At 38.4% G+C, this 9,637-nt stretch overlaps 1 protein-coding gene and 1 pseudogene across 1 annotated transcript in view; both read right to left on the bottom strand.

The window, feature by feature from the left end:
• LOC108526363 (serpin B6-like) overlaps positions 1 to 905 on the bottom strand; it is a 45,831-nt gene extending 44,926 nt beyond the window's left edge. Inside the window, exon 1 of the mRNA XM_017867102.1 lies at positions 820 to 905. The gene's annotated coding sequence lies outside the window, so the exon portion shown is untranslated. The remainder of the gene's footprint in view (positions 1 to 819) is intronic.
• The window catches only part of LOC108526334 (serpin B6-like), a 16,217-nt pseudogene extending 6,909 nt beyond the window's left edge, over positions 1 to 9,308 (bottom strand).
• Positions 9,309 to 9,637: the final 329 nt, after the last annotated feature.

Here is a 9,637-nt window from a genome sequence, read left to right on the forward strand (position 1 = left end):
GGTCTCGATCCCCTGCCCTCGTGCCCCCCCCCCCTCAGCCTCTCAAAGTGCTGGGATTATAGGCGTGAGCTACCGCGCCCGACCCATCTTACTTGTTTTATCTGAATTTACTCAAGGACTCTTTCTTGGCTTTGTAGTAACATGTATTTCAATTAACACATGCTGGTTTTCGTTCTTGAGCAAATTCTCTCTACTTATCTACTGGGAATCTCTTTAAATTGGTTACTTTCTTTTTACACTATCCCAACATTCTTGCTTTCTGGCAACACTATCTTCCTCATTTTGATTTTTTTCCAGTCCAAAAACATACCATCAACGCCTCTCCTGGTTTCTTTTAAAGGAGGAGGAATGCCAAGTACAAATTCTGAATACTGAGAGCATATGTTTCGGTACCGACAAATAAATACTGTTGCTCTTGTTATTCCTGGAGGTCCCAGGCCTCACAGCCCCCTCCAGCGCCCAGCAGAAACTTCACCAGGGTGGGAGGCCTCATTGTCTGCACCTACTTCCAGCTCCGACAGGAGGAGTGGAGCCCAGGCAGGACTTTCACCCCCCAGCTCCTCGCCCATTCGCCCGGGCCTCTCCTCCCCGCGCCTGGACCCACAGGGCACACAGCCAGGTACAGCCAAGTCCCTGCCCTTAGGGACGCCCCGCCAGAGACCAAGTGAAGAAGGGCAGCCCCAGGGAAAGGTCTGGACAACAGGTGCGCTGAGCACTTCACTGGGCTTCCCTTTCGCAGGTTCCAGCCCTTTTCCTGGGCTCAGGAGCAGATAATGCGAATCCCGCGTGTGGGAACCGCTCCGAAAGCCAGACACCTACCCCAATTCTCCGCGCAGCTGCCCAGGAGCGAGGTGAGACCTGGTCGGAGAGGCGGGAATAGAGATGTCGGAGCGGCGCGGGGTATCAGTTCCTAGTGAGTGGGGAGGCGGGCGGAGTCGGGCCCCGCCAGGAACCACCCAGCGGGCGCCTGGGCAAGAGGGCGGGGCGGGTCCCGCAGGCCGCCAGGATTTCCTGATGTGCGGGAAGCGGCCAGTCTCTGTGCGGGTGAAAAACCGCAACTGGCTGCGAGTTTTCAGTCAAGAAGCGATAATGCGCTTTGGCTATTTGGGGTTTTTCGTGGTTCCATACAGATTGTAGGATTTTTTTTTTTTTTTTTTTTTTTTTCTGTGAAGAATGACGTTGGTATTTTGATAGGGATTGCACTGACTCTGTAAATTGTTTGGGTGGCGTTGTAATTTTAACATTAATTATTCCAACCCGTGAGCATGAATATGTGTCCATTTTCTGTGTGTCCTCTTCATGTTTTCTCATCAGTGTTTTATAGTTGTCCTTGTAGAGGTCTTTCATTTCTTTGATTAAATTGATACCGGGTATTTTATACATTATATTTCTTATAGGTATTGTAAGTGGGATTTCTTTCTTGATTTCTTTTCAGATTGTTCACTGTTCATGTATAGAAATCTTACTGATATCTTATATCCATTTTGTATTCTGCAACCTTACTGATTCATTTATTAGTTCTAGCAGTTTTCCAGGGGAGTCTCTTGGTTTTCCGATTATAAGATTATGCCATTGGTGAGCAAAGCTAATTTTATTTCTTTCTTTGCAGTCTGGGTGTCCTTTGTTTCTTTTCTTGCCTAATTGCCCCGGCCAGGGCTTCCAGTCAGATACTGAATAATGGGGCGAGGCTGGGCATCCTTGTCTTGTTGCAGATCTTACAGGAAAGGTTTTCAATATTTCCCCGTTCAATATATTAGCAGTGGGTTTTCATTTTGGTTTTATTATTTTGAGGTATATTCCTTCTATACCCAATGTGTTAAGGATTTTATCATAAAGCGATGTGGAATTTTACTGAATACTTTCTCGGCATTTATTGAAATGATCGTGTAGTTTTGTTGTTGGTTCTGTTAATGTAATGTATCGCATTTATTGATTTGTGTTTATTGAATCATACTTGCATACCCCGGTGAATCTCACTTGATCGTGGTGAGTGATCTTTTAATGTGTTGTTGAATTGGAGCTGCTAGCAATTTTTTGAGGATTTTTTTCTGTTTTACCTGTTGATGTGATGGATTCCTTTACTTGATTTTCAAATGTTGAAGTAGCCTTGTACACCTGCAATCAATCTTACGTAGTCACAATGTATAATCCAACTATTTTACACATAGTTGGATATTGTTTGTGAACATGTTGCTCAGGATTTTACACCTATACTAATGAAAGATACTGGTCATTAAGTTTCTTTTCTTCTCATGTCTTTGTCTGGTTTTGTTATCAGAGTAATTACAGTCATATAGAATGAATTAGAAAGCAGTTCTTCTGCTTCTATCTTCTGAAAGAGACTTAGAGAATTGGTGTAAATGTTTTCTTATTTATTTTACTTTTTTAGAATTCACTAGTGAGTCCATCTAGGTCTGGTGATTATTTTAGAGGGTTATTAATTATTGATTAAATTTTTTAGTAGATATAGGCCTATTCAAATGTTCTATTTCCTGTTGTGTGACTTTTGGCGGATTGTGTCTTTCAAGAAATTGATCCATGTCAGGTAGTTTATCAAATTTGTGGGCACAGAGCTGTCCCGAGTATTCCTTTATGTTTTTTTTATTGTACATGGGATTTTAGCATGTCACCACTTTCATTTCTGATATTAGTAATTTAGGGTTTTCTTTTGTTTAGCCTGGCTACTGTCGCATCAATTCATTGATCTTTTAAAATAATTAGCATTTGTTTTCATTGATTTTATCTCTGGATTTCATTCATTTCTGCCCCATTTTATTATTCATTTTGCTCTGCTTACTTGGGTTTAATTTACTCTTCTTTTCTGATGTTCTAAAGTAGAAACTGTGCTGACTGATTTTAGAGTTTTAAAACAAAGTTTCTACTTTTACATTTATCCATTCAATGCCATGAATTTTCTGAAGAGGTGACTCACATTGTCCAGTAAGCCAAGAAATGTTAAGTGTCTAAATAGTAAACTCTAACCTTAGGTGAGTAAAATATGGAAACTAGTGGATTAAATAATCTGTGATTGAATCTATTGTTTAACTCACTAAGCTAAATTAGTTAAGCAAATATTTACCTTCACTCCTTCATCTTTAACCCCTTCACTTTTTTGAAGTCTTATCCCACAATTATGCTCAAAATCTCAAATATTTTTTAAAACACACTTTCTTTACTTTTATATATCATATGATTTTATTTAAATAAATTTCAAGAAAATGCAAACTGATGTATAGGGATATAAGGTAGATCAGTAGTTGCATGCAACATGGAACTGAGGACAGGGCAGAGAGAGGTGGGTGAGAGGCAGTACAAAGGAGAAGGGGATACTTTGGAGTGATGGATATGTTCATTATCTAGATTGCTTTTACAGGTGTGTATATGTATATATACATAGATCCAAATGTATCATCGATTGTATATTTTATGTTTTAATTAATTAATTGATTATTTTAAAATTAATGTTCATTATTATACTTTAAGTTCTGGGGTACATGTGCAGAACGTGCAGGTTTGTTACATAGGTATACACGTGCCATGGTGGTTTGCTGCACCCATCAATCCGTCATCTACATTAGGTATTTCTCCTAATGCTACCCTCCGCTAGGCCCCACCCCGCGACAGGCCCAGGTGTGCGGGAAGCGGCCAGTCTCTGTGCGGGTGAAAAACCGCAACTGGCTGCGAGTTTTCAGTCAAGAAGCGATAATGCGCTTTGGCTATTTGGGGTTTTTCGTGGTTCCATACAGATTGTAGGATTTTTTTTTTTTTTTTCTATTTCTGTGAAGAATGACGTTGGTATTTTGATAGGGATTGCACTGACTCTGTAAATTGTTTGGGTGGCGTTGTAATTTTAACATTAATTATTCCAACCCGTGAGCATGAATATGTGTCCATTTTCTGTGTGTCCTCTTCATGTTTTTCTCATCAGTGTTTTATAGTTGTCCTTGTAGAGGTCTTTCATTTCTTTGATTAAATTGATACCGGGTATTTTATACATTATATTTCTTATAGGTATTGTAAGTGGGATTTCTTTCTTGATTTCTTTTTCAGATTGTTCACTGTTCATGTATAGAAATCTTACTGATATCTTATATCCATTTTGTATTCTGCAACCTTACTGATTCATTTATTAGTTCTAGCAGTTTTTCCAGGGGAGTCTCTTGGTTTTTCCGATTATAAGATTATGCCATTGGTGAGCAAAGCTAATTTTATTTCTTTCTTTGCAGTCTGGGTGTCCTTTGTTTCTTTTTCTTGCCTAATTGCCCCGGCCAGGGCTTCCAGTCAGATACTGAATAATGGGGGCGAGGCTGGGCATCCTTGTCTTGTTGCAGATCTTACAGGAAAGGTTTTCAATATTTCCCCGTTCAATATATTAGCAGTGGGTTTTTCATTTTGGTTTTTATTATTTTGAGGTATATTCCTTCTATACCCAATGTGTTAAGGATTTTTATCATAAAGCGATGTGGAATTTTACTGAATACTTTCTCGGCATTTATTGAAATGATCGTGTAGTTTTTGTTGTTGGTTCTGTTAATGTAATGTATCGCATTTATTGATTTGTGTTTATTGAATCATACTTGCATACCCCGGTGAATCTCACTTGATCGTGGTGAGTGATCTTTTTAATGTGTTGTTGAATTGGAGCTGCTAGCAATTTTTTGAGGATTTTTTTCTGTTTTTACCTGTTGATGTGATGGATTCCTTTACTTGATTTTCAAATGTTGAAGTAGCCTTGTACACCTGCAATCAATCTTACGTAGTCACAATGTATAATCCAACTATTTTACACATAGTTGGATATTGTTTGTGAACATGTTGCTCAGGATTTTACACCTATACTAATGAAAGATACTGGTCATTAAGTTTCTTTTCTTCTCATGTCTTTGTCTGGTTTTGTTATCAGAGTAATTACAGTCATATAGAATGAATTAGAAAGCAGTTCTTCTGCTTCTATCTTCTGAAAGAGACTTAGAGAATTGGTGTAAATGTTTTCTTATTTATTTTTACTTTTTTAGAATTCACTAGTGAGTCCATCTAGGTCTGGTGATTATTTTAGAGGGTTATTAATTATTGATTAAATTTTTTAGTAGATATAGGCCTATTCAAATGTTCTATTTCCTGTTGTGTGACTTTTGGCGGATTGTGTCTTTCAAGAAATTGATCCATGTCAGGTAGTTTATCAAATTTGTGGGCACAGAGCTGTCCCGAGTATTCCTTTATGTTTTTTTTATTGTACATGGGATTTTTAGCATGTCACCACTTTCATTTCTGATATTAGTAATTTAGGGTTTTCTTTTTGTTTAGCCTGGCTACTGTCGCATCAATTCATTGATCTTTTAAAATAATTAGCATTTGTTTTCATTGATTTTTATCTCTGGATTTCATTCATTTCTGCCCCCATTTTTATTATTCATTTTGCTCTGCTTACTTGGGTTTAATTTACTCTTCTTTTTCTGATGTTCTAAAGTAGAAACTGTGCTGACTGATTTTAGAGTTTTTAAAACAAAGTTTCTACTTTTTACATTTATCCATTCAATGCCATGAATTTTTCTGAAGAGGTGACTCACATTGTCCAGTAAGCCAAGAAATGTTAAGTGTCTAAATAGTAAACTCTAACCTTAGGTGAGTAAAATATGGAAACTAGTGGATTAAATAATCTGTGATTGAATCTATTGTTTAACTCACTAAGCTAAATTAGTTAAGCAAATATTTACCTTCACTCCTTCATCTTTAACCCCTTCACTTTTTTGAAGTCTTATCCCACAATTATGCTCAAAATCTCAAATATTTTTTAAAAACACACTTTCTTTACTTTTATATATCATATGATTTTATTTAAATAAATTTCAAGAAAATGCAAACTGATGTATAGGGATATAAGGTAGATCAGTAGTTGCATGCAACATGGAACTGAGGACAGGGCAGAGAGAGGTGGGTGAGAGGCAGTACAAAGGAGAAGGGGATACTTTGGAGTGATGGATATGTTCATTATCTAGATTGCTTTTACAGGTGTGTATATGTATATATACATAGATCCAAATGTATCATCGATTGTATATTTTATGTTTTAATTAATTAATTGATTATTTTAAAATTAATGTTCATTATTATACTTTAAGTTCTGGGGTACATGTGCAGAACGTGCAGGTTTGTTACATAGGTATACACGTGCCATGGTGGTTTGCTGCACCCATCAATCCGTCATCTACATTAGGTATTTCTCCTAATGCTACCCTCCGCTAGGCCCCCACCCCCGCGACAGGCCCAGGTGTGTGATGTTCCCCTCCCTGTGTCCATGTGTTCTCATTGTTCAACTCCCACTTATGAGTGAGAACATGCGGCGTTTGGTTTTCTGTTCTTGTGTTAGTTTGCTGAGAATGATGGCTTCCAGCTTCATCCATGTCCCTGCAAAGGACATGAACTGCATAGTTTTCCATGGTGTATATGTGCCACATTCTCTTTATCCAGTCTATCATTGATGGGCATTTGGGTTGGTTCCAAGTCTTTGCCATTGTGAACAGTGCCACAATAATCATACATGTGCACGTGTCTTTATAGTAGAATGATTTTTAATCCTTTGGGTACATACCCAGTAATGGGATTGTTGGCTCATATGGTATTTCTGGTAACAGATCCTTGAGGAATCACCACACTGTCTTCCACAATGGTTGAACTAATTTACACTCCCACCAACAGTGTAAAAGCGTTCCTATTTCTCCACATCCTCTCTAGCACCTGTTGTTTCCTGACTTTTTAATGATCGCCATTCCAACTGGCGTGAGATGGTATCTCATTGTGGTTTCGATTTCCATTTCTCTAATGACCAGTGATGATGAGCTTTTTTTCATATGTTTGTTGGCCACATAAATGTCTTCTTATGAGAAATGTCTGTTCATATCCTTCACCCACTTTTTTATGGGTTTTTTTTTCTTGTAAATTTGTTTAAGTTCTTTGTAGAATCTGGATATTAGCCCTTTGTCAGATGGATAGATTGCCTAAATTTTTCTCCCATTCTGTAGGTTGCCTGTTCACTCTGATAATAGTTTCTTTTGCTGTGCTGAAGCTGGATCCCATTTGCCAATTTTGGCTTTTGTTGCCATTGCTTTTGGTGTTTTAGTCATGAAGTCTTTGCCCATGCCTATGTCCTGAATGGTAATGCCTAGGTTTTCTTTTGGGATTTTTATGGTTTTAGGTCTTACATTTAATACTTTAATACATCTTGAGTTAATTTTTGTATAAGGTGTAAGGAAGGGGTCCAGTTTCAGTTTTCTGCATATGGTAGCTAGTTTTCCCAACACCATTTATTAAATAGGGAATCCTTTCCCCATTGCTTGTTTTTGTCAGGTTTGTCAAAGATCAGATGGATGTAGATGTGTAGTGTCATTTCTGAGGCCTCTATTCTGTTCCATTGGTCTATATCTCTGTTTTGGTACCAGTACCATGCTGTTTTGTTTACTGTAGCCTTGTAGTATAGTTTGAAGTCAGGTAACATGATGCCTCCAGCTTTGTTCTTTTTGCTTAGGATTGTCTTGACAGTGTGGGCTCTTTTTTGGTTCCATATGAACATTAAAGTAGTTTTTTTCTAATTCTGTGAAGAAAGTTGCTGGCAGCTTGATGGGGATAGCATTGAATCTATAAATTACTCTGGGCAGTATAGCCACTTTCATGATATTGATTCTTCCTATCCATAAGCATGGAATGTTTTTCCATTTGTTTGTGTCCTCTCTTATTTCCTTGAGCAGTGGTTTGTAGTTCTCCTTGAAGAGGTCCTTCACATTACTTGTAAGTTGTATTCGTAGGTATTTTATTCTCTTTGCAGCAAGTGCGAATGGGAGTTCACTCATGATTTGGCTCCCTGTTTGTCTATTATTGGTGTATAGGAATGCTTGTGATTCCTGCACATTGACTTTGTATCCTGAGATTTTGCTGAAGTTGCTTATCAGCTTAAGGAGATTTGGGGCTGAGACAATGGAGTTTTCTAAATATACAATCATGTCACAAAACTGGGCAGTATTTGCTCTAAGACCCATTTTATAAATGATAAAATGGAATCAGAGGAGTGTGTGAGGTTCCTGAATGGAGTCCTGGATTCAGGCCCACCTGTATGAATTCATAGCCCACATTCTTTCTACTACTGTCCATCACCCATTACTATCTTTATTTTCTCCAATGAAAAACAAGTATGACTTACTGAGAGGAAGTCATAAGACTTTTCTCCAAAGAGCCGGTTAGCAGTTCTAAGCAAGTACAGAGTGCCAGTTCTGTTAATTTCAGTGAGAAGTGACTGAAAACCTTGGTGAATATCTCCATCTTCACCTCCAATTTTACTAAAAGAAAGTGCCTGAAATTAAACAAAACAAAAACACAGAGGAAAATAACATTTTCAGTATTCCCTGACTTCAAGAAATAGGCAAAACACTAAACTTTCACTAAGAGGTTTACAGATCCTTATTGTAGCTTAAATGATGATTAATTAAAGATGAAAAGTGTCTTGAAAGCCACCCAGTCTCCCTACGTATAGCTCTTCTCAGTCCTGCCTATAATTACTTCCTAAAGGAAACCAAAGTTTTCTAAGTATTAGTATGAGTGGAAATGCCTTTGGCAAATCCTAACAAAATGTATCTAGTTATTTATGTTCACTATTTGTGGTAGTTTGTCTGAAAACACAGCTGCCAACCATATGTTCCATCTCTGCATGCACAGGCTGCTCCTGACATCAAAAGATGGAGTCTCTCTCCCCTCCTGTGGGATCTGGGCTGGTCCTGTGACTTGCTGTGAATATCAGAGTGCAGATATGATACTGTCCTTAAAAAGCCTAGCAGCTTCCATTTTTGCTGTCTCATAACCCAGCTACTATGGTGTAAGGAAGCACAAGCTGTGCTAAAGCAAGGATACACAGAAAGGCCCGGAGGAATGGGAAGACTTGCTTGTAGGGAACTAAGGCCCCAGCCACCAAGCAGCACCAAGACCCAGACAAGTGAGTGAGACCTTCCTGGACCTTCTAGCCCAGTAGCCTGCAGACGCACCCACATGAGTGACCCCAAGTCACCACGGATGGTCAGGCAGTGGTAACATGCTCCATCCTGCCAACTCTCCATCTACATCCTATGATACTATCAAAGTTGTCTGTTAAAAGAGGAATTTCTTTGGGAATTGAAATGTAGAAGAAGAGCTCAACTGAGTAGTAGCATTTATTGTTGTCTTGAAGTGGCTCTAGGTACCTGAGACATCTGGGCTGCAGTGTTTCCCTTCGCTCCCATGAAAACCATGGCCAAGGCTGACGACATGCTCATGGGTGAAAACAATATGTTGTTTGAGTTATTTTCCCCTAGCTTTTTCAAAAGGTTTAATGCAAAGATGCCAGTTACTTCTGATAGAGCGTCCATGACAGTGAACCTGAAACAATGGATTTAAAAACAACATTACATCAATGTGGGCTTACATATGTATTGTATTTTTACTCTTATTTATTAATAAATATGGTTAATACTTTTGTTCAGTGAGCAAATAGGTACACATGCAAAAACTACACTAGGCCTTTCCTTGCAAAATTTCATTTAATCCATACAACATGATGAGGTAGGTGCTGTAAATATCTGCATTTTACAAGCAAAGAAATGGGGCATTAGCTGTTTTT

The sequence above is a fragment of the Rhinopithecus bieti genome, unplaced genomic scaffold, assembly GCF_001698545.2.
Source record: "Rhinopithecus bieti isolate Rb0 unplaced genomic scaffold, ASM169854v2 scaffold_2272, whole genome shotgun sequence".
NCBI classification, from domain to species: Eukaryota; Metazoa; Chordata; class Mammalia; order Primates; family Cercopithecidae; genus Rhinopithecus; species Rhinopithecus bieti.